General features: G+C 46.6%; 1 non-coding gene across 1 annotated transcript; it reads left to right on the top strand.

The window, feature by feature from the left end:
• The first annotated feature begins 3,164 nt into the window (after positions 1-3,164).
• TRNAA-UGC (transfer RNA alanine (anticodon UGC)) lies at positions 3,165-3,236 on the top strand. The gene has a single exon. It is a non-coding gene; the product is annotated as a tRNA-Ala (tRNA).
• Positions 3,237-8,050: the final 4,814 nt, after the last annotated feature.

The following is an 8,050-nucleotide window of genomic DNA, read 5'->3' as shown; positions in this document are numbered from 1 at the left end:
GTTTTGGAAGTGACGGTCAGTCTTTTGATATATGTGTACATAGGCTTTCTGACTGAGCACTCCACCCCAAGCCTCAGGAGGTTTTAATTATAAAGTAGACCAACAAAGAGGTATAAAGAACTACAATATAGACAATTATTAATACATAATTTTTTTTGAATACATGAAGAAATAAAAACAGACAACAAGACTAAAATTAAAAATAAATCTAAAACATAATTAAAATAAGACTCAAGAGGGGGAAGGGGGATGCTCACAAAAAATATATAGTCAAATGGGTCTATCACATAGATTTAATTACTAGGTAGATTATTCATAGTCACCATTTCAACAAACATACTCATCTAGATATGGCGGTATAGTGTCAATATATACCAAGAATGTGAAAAATATAAAATGCCCGTGCAAAGAATATATTAATTATCAATTTATCCAAACTTAGAAAAATTAAGTAAAAATAGCAGACAATATGTGTTGAATTATTGCTATAAATACCGCCATATATAGAGAAGCACATAAATTAGCCCAAAAAAAATCCCACACTATTATAAATTAGGCATATGTAGTCACTTAAAAAGTGGAAATGTGATGACAAAAATATATATACCAAAATCAATAAGCGTAAAGTGCTTGTGCAATAAATATAAGAAAAAATCTAATTTAATTCATCACAGAATATCCATTCAGGAAAGATCAGCTGCCATACATTTTCTTAAATTCCTGCCATATGCAGGCTCTCACTAATGGGGAGATCCTGAGAAATTCATATAATACATCCAAATATGGGAGACCACATAAACATAAAGAGATCGATGAGTGAGCATACCCTGGCCCCCTCACACCACTCCAACGCCGTTTTGCTCCTCGCTTCTTCAGGGAGTCTACTTTATTTGTTGGTTACATATGGAGATGGCTACTCTTAGTAAGCACCTGTACACACCGGTTTTCTGTTTTGGAAGTGACGGTCAGTATTTTGATATTTGTATACATAGGATTTCTGACTGATCACTCAACCTCTAAGCCTCAGGAGGTTTTAATTATAGCAGGATCCTACCCTCCCATATTCATGTAGACTTAAGTATAAAATTGGATTCACACTAGGTAGGTTCCTGGCAACGAGAGTAACCTTACCGTGGCTATCGGGTACACATGAATTGGCCAATTTATGCGCTAAGAATTCTCATTTATTTCTATTTTCTAGAGCAGTAATGCAATTCAAATTTCATATATTTCATGTTTGCATGCTATAGCGCTACAGAGTGCTACTCTATTTGTTAGTTATATATAGAGATGGCTACTCTTAGTAAGCACCTGTACAGACCAGTTTTCTGTTTTGGAAGTGACTGTCAGTCTTTTGATAGCTGTTGTTAATAACCAGGGAACATTTTGGGCTAATGGTCCCTTTACCTGGCTAATAATATCAGCCCCCCAGCAGACGGCTTTCCCTCTGCTGGTTATGAAAATTTGGCCAGAGCCCACACTGTTTTTTTAGTTTAATTCTTTATTTTACACATAATGTACACTGGGTATGCTGACTACAACTTCCATCATTGTCTCCTCCTCGCGCTGATCTCAGGCAACAATGATGTGAGCTGCATTCAGCTCCCAGCGCCTGTCCGGCACTCCGGCATTCAAACGTCCCGCATTAGAGCTACCGTGAGACCCGGTGGCTTGAACTCCGGTAACCTTGTAGAGTTCAAAGCCACCGGGTCTACCGGCAGCTGCAAGGCCCAGAAACCTCATGGGTAACTTTGAGGAACATTTTAGGTTTTGGGAGTTTCCAGCTGTTGGAACACCTAGATGCTGTGAACTAAGGTTACCTTAGGTGTGTATTTTACTGTACTTGTTAATAAAAAAAAAAAAAGAAGTGGGGTCCCTCGTCATTTTCATAATCAGCAAAGGGAAAGTCAATGGCTGGTGGCTGATATTAATGTTCTGGGAACAGGCCAATACCCATAAAGGTTCCCAGGCTATTAATATCAGTGCTCAGCTGATTGCTTAGCCTTTACTGATTATTAAAGGGGAGACCCCAAACAAAAATTGATGTGGGGTCCCCCTTTATTCACTAACCATCAAAGGCTAAACAGACAGCTGGGGGCTGATATTTAATAGCTTAGGAAGTGGCCATGGTTATTGTCCACCTCCTAGACTAAAAACATCAGCTCTCAGCTGCTCCAGAATTGGTGCATCAATAAAATATACCAAATCTGATGCTTAGCATCCACTCTTCCCACTTACCCTGATGTGATGACAAGTGGGTAAATGATTGTGGGGTTGACGTCAGCTGTTTTATGGCCGCTAACATCAAGCCCACAAGTTAGTAATGGAGAGGCATCTATAAGACGCCCTATTACTAACCCAATAGTCAGATTGTAAAAAAAAACACCCAGAATAAAGTCCTTTATTTGAAATAAAGACAAACACTCCTTTATTGAAATAAAAATAAAAAAGTATTATACTCACTTGTACACCTATTTCACCGAAGCCCTTGTCCCCAGTAAAAGAGAAAAATTTTTTAAAAACCACCATAATGCTCACCTTAATACCTAATCCCTGATGCCCTTGTCACCTGTAAACGAGAAAAAATAGTAATCCACCATAATACTCACCTGTCCGCCGTGAATATAATCCATACTGTCCCACGACAATCCGGATGACTTAGAGAGCAGTCACATCACACAAGAGTGTAATCTCTCCTGCAGGCGATGCCGCCTTTCTGCCGCCGCTGATGGCCTGGAACCAATCATGAGGCTTAAGCAATATCAGGAGATCATCATAGGGTGCAGTGCTTGTCACAGTGCGTATCTGGGAGGTAAGTGCTCTGTGCTTTCTTCTTATTTGACTGGGACAATAGAAAAGTGCCATCCAGTAGGGAACAATCTCTTTAAAATATGCAAAAAGCAGAATTGCATTTTTTTTAATCTGTTCAATAAAAGGCATAAAAAATAAAATCGCCTCCTTTTTTCCCCATATTTTAAATATAAACAAATAATAAAAAATTAAAGAAAAATAGTTTTGTCTTGTCCCTTATAGTCCAGACTATTAGAATATGATGCTATTTATGCTGCATGATTATAAAAGAGCAAAAATAATAGAGAAAATCTATTAGTAGTCATAGATTAGTGACTCTTGGAGATGAGAACAAATCCCTGGGTGTCCATACAGGGGATGTAGCTCAGTGGTAGAGCGCATGCTTTGCATGTATGAGGCCCTGGGTTCAATCCCTGGCATCTCCATGTTTTGTGATACCAAAAGCTAGTAAAGTCTCCAAAAAATATTCAGAAATCTGATACGTGTGAGTATACAGCGGCTCGTCTGTCTGGGTGTAACACAAAAACTGCACTCAGCACTAAATATCAGGTATTTGCTTTTGAAAATGTTATGCAGAGTGATTGTTGGACAGTAGGGGGCAGTGTAATCAGCACAATACACCTACATACATCGCTAGAGACTAGAGAGGAGGAAATCAGTTTTCAGGACCAGCGGCCGCAACAGTTATTCTGTGGCCGCTGGACAGGAGCCCCCCAAACCTAATCCCACCTGCTGGTATATTATGTGAGTACTGTGTGCTATTAGTACAGTATTAGTATTTGATACGCTGCTGATTTTGCCAGTTTTCCCACCTACAAAGAATGGAGAGGTCTGTAATTGTTATCGTAGGTACACTTCACCTGTGAGAGACAGAATCTGAAAAGAAAACAGAAAATCACATTGTATTTTTACCCTTTAACGACCTTGGGTTTTTCCGTTTTTCTTTATTTATTTTTTGCCCCCCTTTGTCCCAGAGCCATAGACTTTTTATTTTTTCGTCAATATGGCCATGTGAGGGCTTATTTTTTGCGGGACAAGTTGTACTTTTAAATATTATTACTGGTTTTACCATATCGTGTACTGGAACACGGGAAAAAAAATCCAAGTGTGGTGAAACTGCAAAAAAAATGCAATTTCACAGTGTTTTTTTTTTTTTACCACGTTCACTGAATGCTAAAACTGACCGGCCATTATTATTCTCCAGGTCATTACGAGTTTGTAGATGCTCACCCCCATCTTGTTATATGCCCCCAATCCATGTATATATGGCTGCCCCCCATCCATGTATATATGCTGCCCTCCCCCAATCCATGTATATATGCTGCCCTCCCCCAATCCATGTATATATGCTGCCCTCCCCCAATCCATGTATATATGCTGTCCCCCCCCAGTCCATGTATATATGCTGCCCTCCCCCAATCCATGTATATATGCTGCCCTCCCCCAATCTATGTATATATGCTGCCCTCCCCCATTCCATGTATATATGCTCTTTCCCTCCCCCTCCCATTCCATGTATATATGTGACTCGCCCCCTGGGCCGTAGGGCACTCGGATCCGGGCAATAGGGGAACGATGGGGATAGTAGTGGCAACCCGGTCCGTGGCTCAGGGTGGTCAGACCAGTGGTAGTCCCTTTATAAGTTTTAAGAGATGGCCGACTACGCCACCCGTGAATTGCAGTTATTAGGAACCGCCGCTGCAAGGCAGACCGCTGGGGCTGATGATGTATGCAGCTGGGATGGTGTGACTCCCCACGGGAAGAGTGCGGCCCCAGAGCAGTGTAGTGGATGGTGGGAGTGATGTTGGCGAGAGTCCCGGTACCAATAGTGCTGGAGGCGCAAAGGAGCACACAGACAACAAGTTACAGTCCAGGGTCTTTACTCACAGTTCATTTGTTCCGGGTCACTTCTGTACAGGTAGTGACCACCCAAGCCGTGCTGCGTCCACCAGGTGTGGGGCTCGGTCAACTCCCAGGCAGCTCAGAAGTATGGCTCAGGACCCCCTTCAATCCTTCCTCTGGCCTGCCTCACCAGTGACCCACTTTTGTCCAGCTGCCTCGGACTTGTGCGGTTAAACATGGATCCCGTTCTCCGCTGTCCTTTATGGTGCCTTCCTAGCAGGTTTGATGTGGTGCTGCACCAATAAATGGTCACAGCCTCCGGTCTTTGGCTGAGGGTTGTTTCTCCTCCACCAACTTGGGATCCGGTACCCTTAATCTGCCTGACCCTTCACCCTGTATTCTCGTGGGTTCTTAGGGTCCCTTCCACCTTCTTGTTCCTCAGCCCTTCTGTTTCTCTCTCTCTCTTCTTCTTTCCTGTTCCTTCTTCTTCTCCTTTCTCGTGGAGCTGGGCTGAGAAGAAACCACAGCTCCCCTTCACCTCCTCTCTCTCTCCACTCCACTCTCTTCCTCGGCCTCTCCCTAGGCCCACTCTGGAGTAGAGCTCCTACAGAGCCTCTACTCCCTGTCTTCTCCTCTCTCTGCACAGACTGACTGTCTGACTTCACTGTCTGTCCTAAGATGGTGCCCACCTCTTATACCTCCCTCTAGCCATGAGCCCAGGTGACCAGCAACCAATGGGCTCCTACCTACGCTCAGGAACCTTCCCCTATCTGCTCCTACATCACCGGGTATTCCTCCCCCCTTCCCAATCCAGCCAGGGACATGGTCTGTCGTACCTGCATTTCTGTCTAATGGGGGTACCGTTGAGCTGTCCCTCGGAAATAGGGTGAGTGTGCTGTATGCAGCTAACTGAGCCCTGGTCCATACTCCATCCTTACCGGGGAGTGGAATATCACACCTCTGGCAGAGGTGCAATACCCCTGAAGCGGCCGAACCCTCGGGGTGCTACATATGCTCTTTCCCTCCCCCCTCCCATTCCATATATATATGCTCTTTCCCTCCCCCCTCCCATTCCATGTATATATGCTCTTTCCCTCCCTCCTCCCATTCCATGTATATATGCTCTTTCCTTCCCCCCTCCCATTCCATATATATATGCTCTTTCCCTCCCCCCTCCCATTCCATGTATATATGCTCTTTCCCTCCCCCTCCCATTCCATGTATATATGCTCTTTCCTTCCCCCCTCCCATTCCATGTATATATGCTCTTTCCTTCCCCCCTCCCATTCCATGTATATATGCTCTTTCCCTCCCCCTCCCACTCCATATATATATATGCTCTTTCCTTCCCCCCTCCCATTCCATGTATATATACTCTTTCCCTCCCTCCGCCCATTCCATGTATATATGCTCTTTCCCTCCCCCCTCCCATTCCATGTATATATGCTATTTCCTTCCCCCCTCCCATTCCATGCATATATGCTCTTTCCTTCCCCCCTCCCATTCCATGTATATATGCTCTTTCCCTCCCCCCTCCCATTCCATGTATATATGCTCTTTCCCTCCCTCCTCCTGACTCACCCCCTGGGCCATGTTGTGTAGCGTTGCGCACGCGGGGAATACCCGGAGCCGGATCCGATGGGGGTAGTAGTCTTCGTGTGGCGGTGACCCGGTCCGTGCCCAGGGTGGTCAAACTAAGTGGCAGTTATTGGTATGATGGTATTAGTGTCCGACTACGCCACCCGTTGAATGCGGCTATGAAGCCGCCGCTGCAGGGCAGTCCGCTGAGGCCGGTGGTATGGATGTGCAGCGTGGATGGTATAACCCCCAACGGGAGGGGTATGGCCTCAGGGCAGAGGATGAGAATGATGTTGGGAGAGATGGTGTGTATGTTCCAGCACTGATGGTACCGGTGCGACAAGGAATCACTGAGACTTGCAATTGCAGTTTTCACAGCTTTACTCACAGTTCTTTATCCGGTCCCTTGTGCACAGTTAGGACCACCCGAGCCGTGCTGCGTCCACCAGGTGCGGGACTCGGCCAACTCCCAGGCAGTTCCAGAGCGTGGTCCTGAGCTCCCCTCTCTTCCTTCCTACTGGCCGTCCCCACCAGGGATCCACCTTTGTCCAGCTCCCTCGGGCCTTCTAGTGGTGAAACCTTTCCCGGTTTCCCTGACCCTATATGGTATGCCTTCCTGGTAGATATGGCGAGGGGTCGCGCCAAAACTTGTCCACGACCTCCGGTTCCTGGCTAAGGATAATTGGCCTCCACCAGTTTGGGATCCGGCACCCTGTTCTGCCAACCCTTCACCCGTTATTCCGTGGGATCTTAGGGTTCCCTCTTTTCCTGCGTCTCTGGGCCTTTCCTGGTGTTTCTGTTCCTTCTTCCTCTTACTTCTCTCTCTCTCTCTCTCTGCTTCAGGCCTCCACTCCAGGCCTGGCTCTGGAGCTGGGCCCAGACTGAGCCACAGCTCCCTGTCAGCCCTCTCTGGCTGAGCTCCTCTCTGAACAGACAGACCCTGTCCTAAGATGGTGCCCACCTTATATACTCCCTTCTGACACCCGAGCCCAGGTGACCAGCACCCAATGGGCTCCTACCTATGCCCAGAGTCCCTCCCCTGTCTGCTCCTACACCACTGGGATGTTCCCCCCCCCCCCACTCCAGCCAGGGACAGAAGCTGTCGTACCTGCACATCTATCTGGTGGGAGTACCGTTGATCTGTCCCCCGGAAATGGGGTGAGTGTAGTGCATGCAGCTAACTGAGCCCAGTTCCACACTCCATCCTTACCCGGGAGTGGAATACCACACCTCTGGTCTGAGGTGCAATACCCCTGTAGCAGCCGAGTCCTCGGGGTGCTACATTCCCCCCTGGTAAACCACAGCACGTCCTCGGGCTGGAAAAGAGCAAAAGCAAATTAAAACATACAAAAATTTTAAAGTGTACACTCATGTAGCACCCTGAGGATTCGGCTGCTACAGGGGTATTGCACCTCAACCCAGAGGTGTGATATTCCACTCCCGGGTAAGGATGGAGTGTGGAACTGAGCTAGTAGGCTGCATGCACTACACACATCCCATTTCCGGGGAACAGACCGATGGTACTCCCACTAGAGAAATGTGCAGGTACGACAGTGTCTGTTCCTGGCTGGAGTGGGAGGGGGGTGGAACATCCCAGTAGTGTAGGGGCAGATAGGGGGAGCAGCCTGGGTAAAGTTAGGAGCTCATTGGGTGCTGGTCACCTGAGCTCACACATAGAGGGAGTATATAAGGTGGGCACCATCTTAGATCAGGGTCAGTCTGTGAGACGTCAGTCAGTCAGTCAGCCTGTGAGTCAGTCAGACAGTCTGTCTGAGAGCCTGAGAAGCAGAGCAGAGGAGAAGAGAGAGAGACCCAGAGG

The sequence above is a fragment of the Phyllobates terribilis genome, unplaced genomic scaffold, assembly GCF_046119375.1.
Source record: "Phyllobates terribilis strain yellow unplaced genomic scaffold, ASM4611937v1 Scaffold_1621__1_contigs__length_244372, whole genome shotgun sequence".
Lineage (NCBI taxonomy): Eukaryota > Metazoa > Chordata > Amphibia > Anura > Dendrobatidae > Phyllobates > Phyllobates terribilis.
This window is presented reverse-complemented; position numbering and strand designations above follow the sequence as displayed.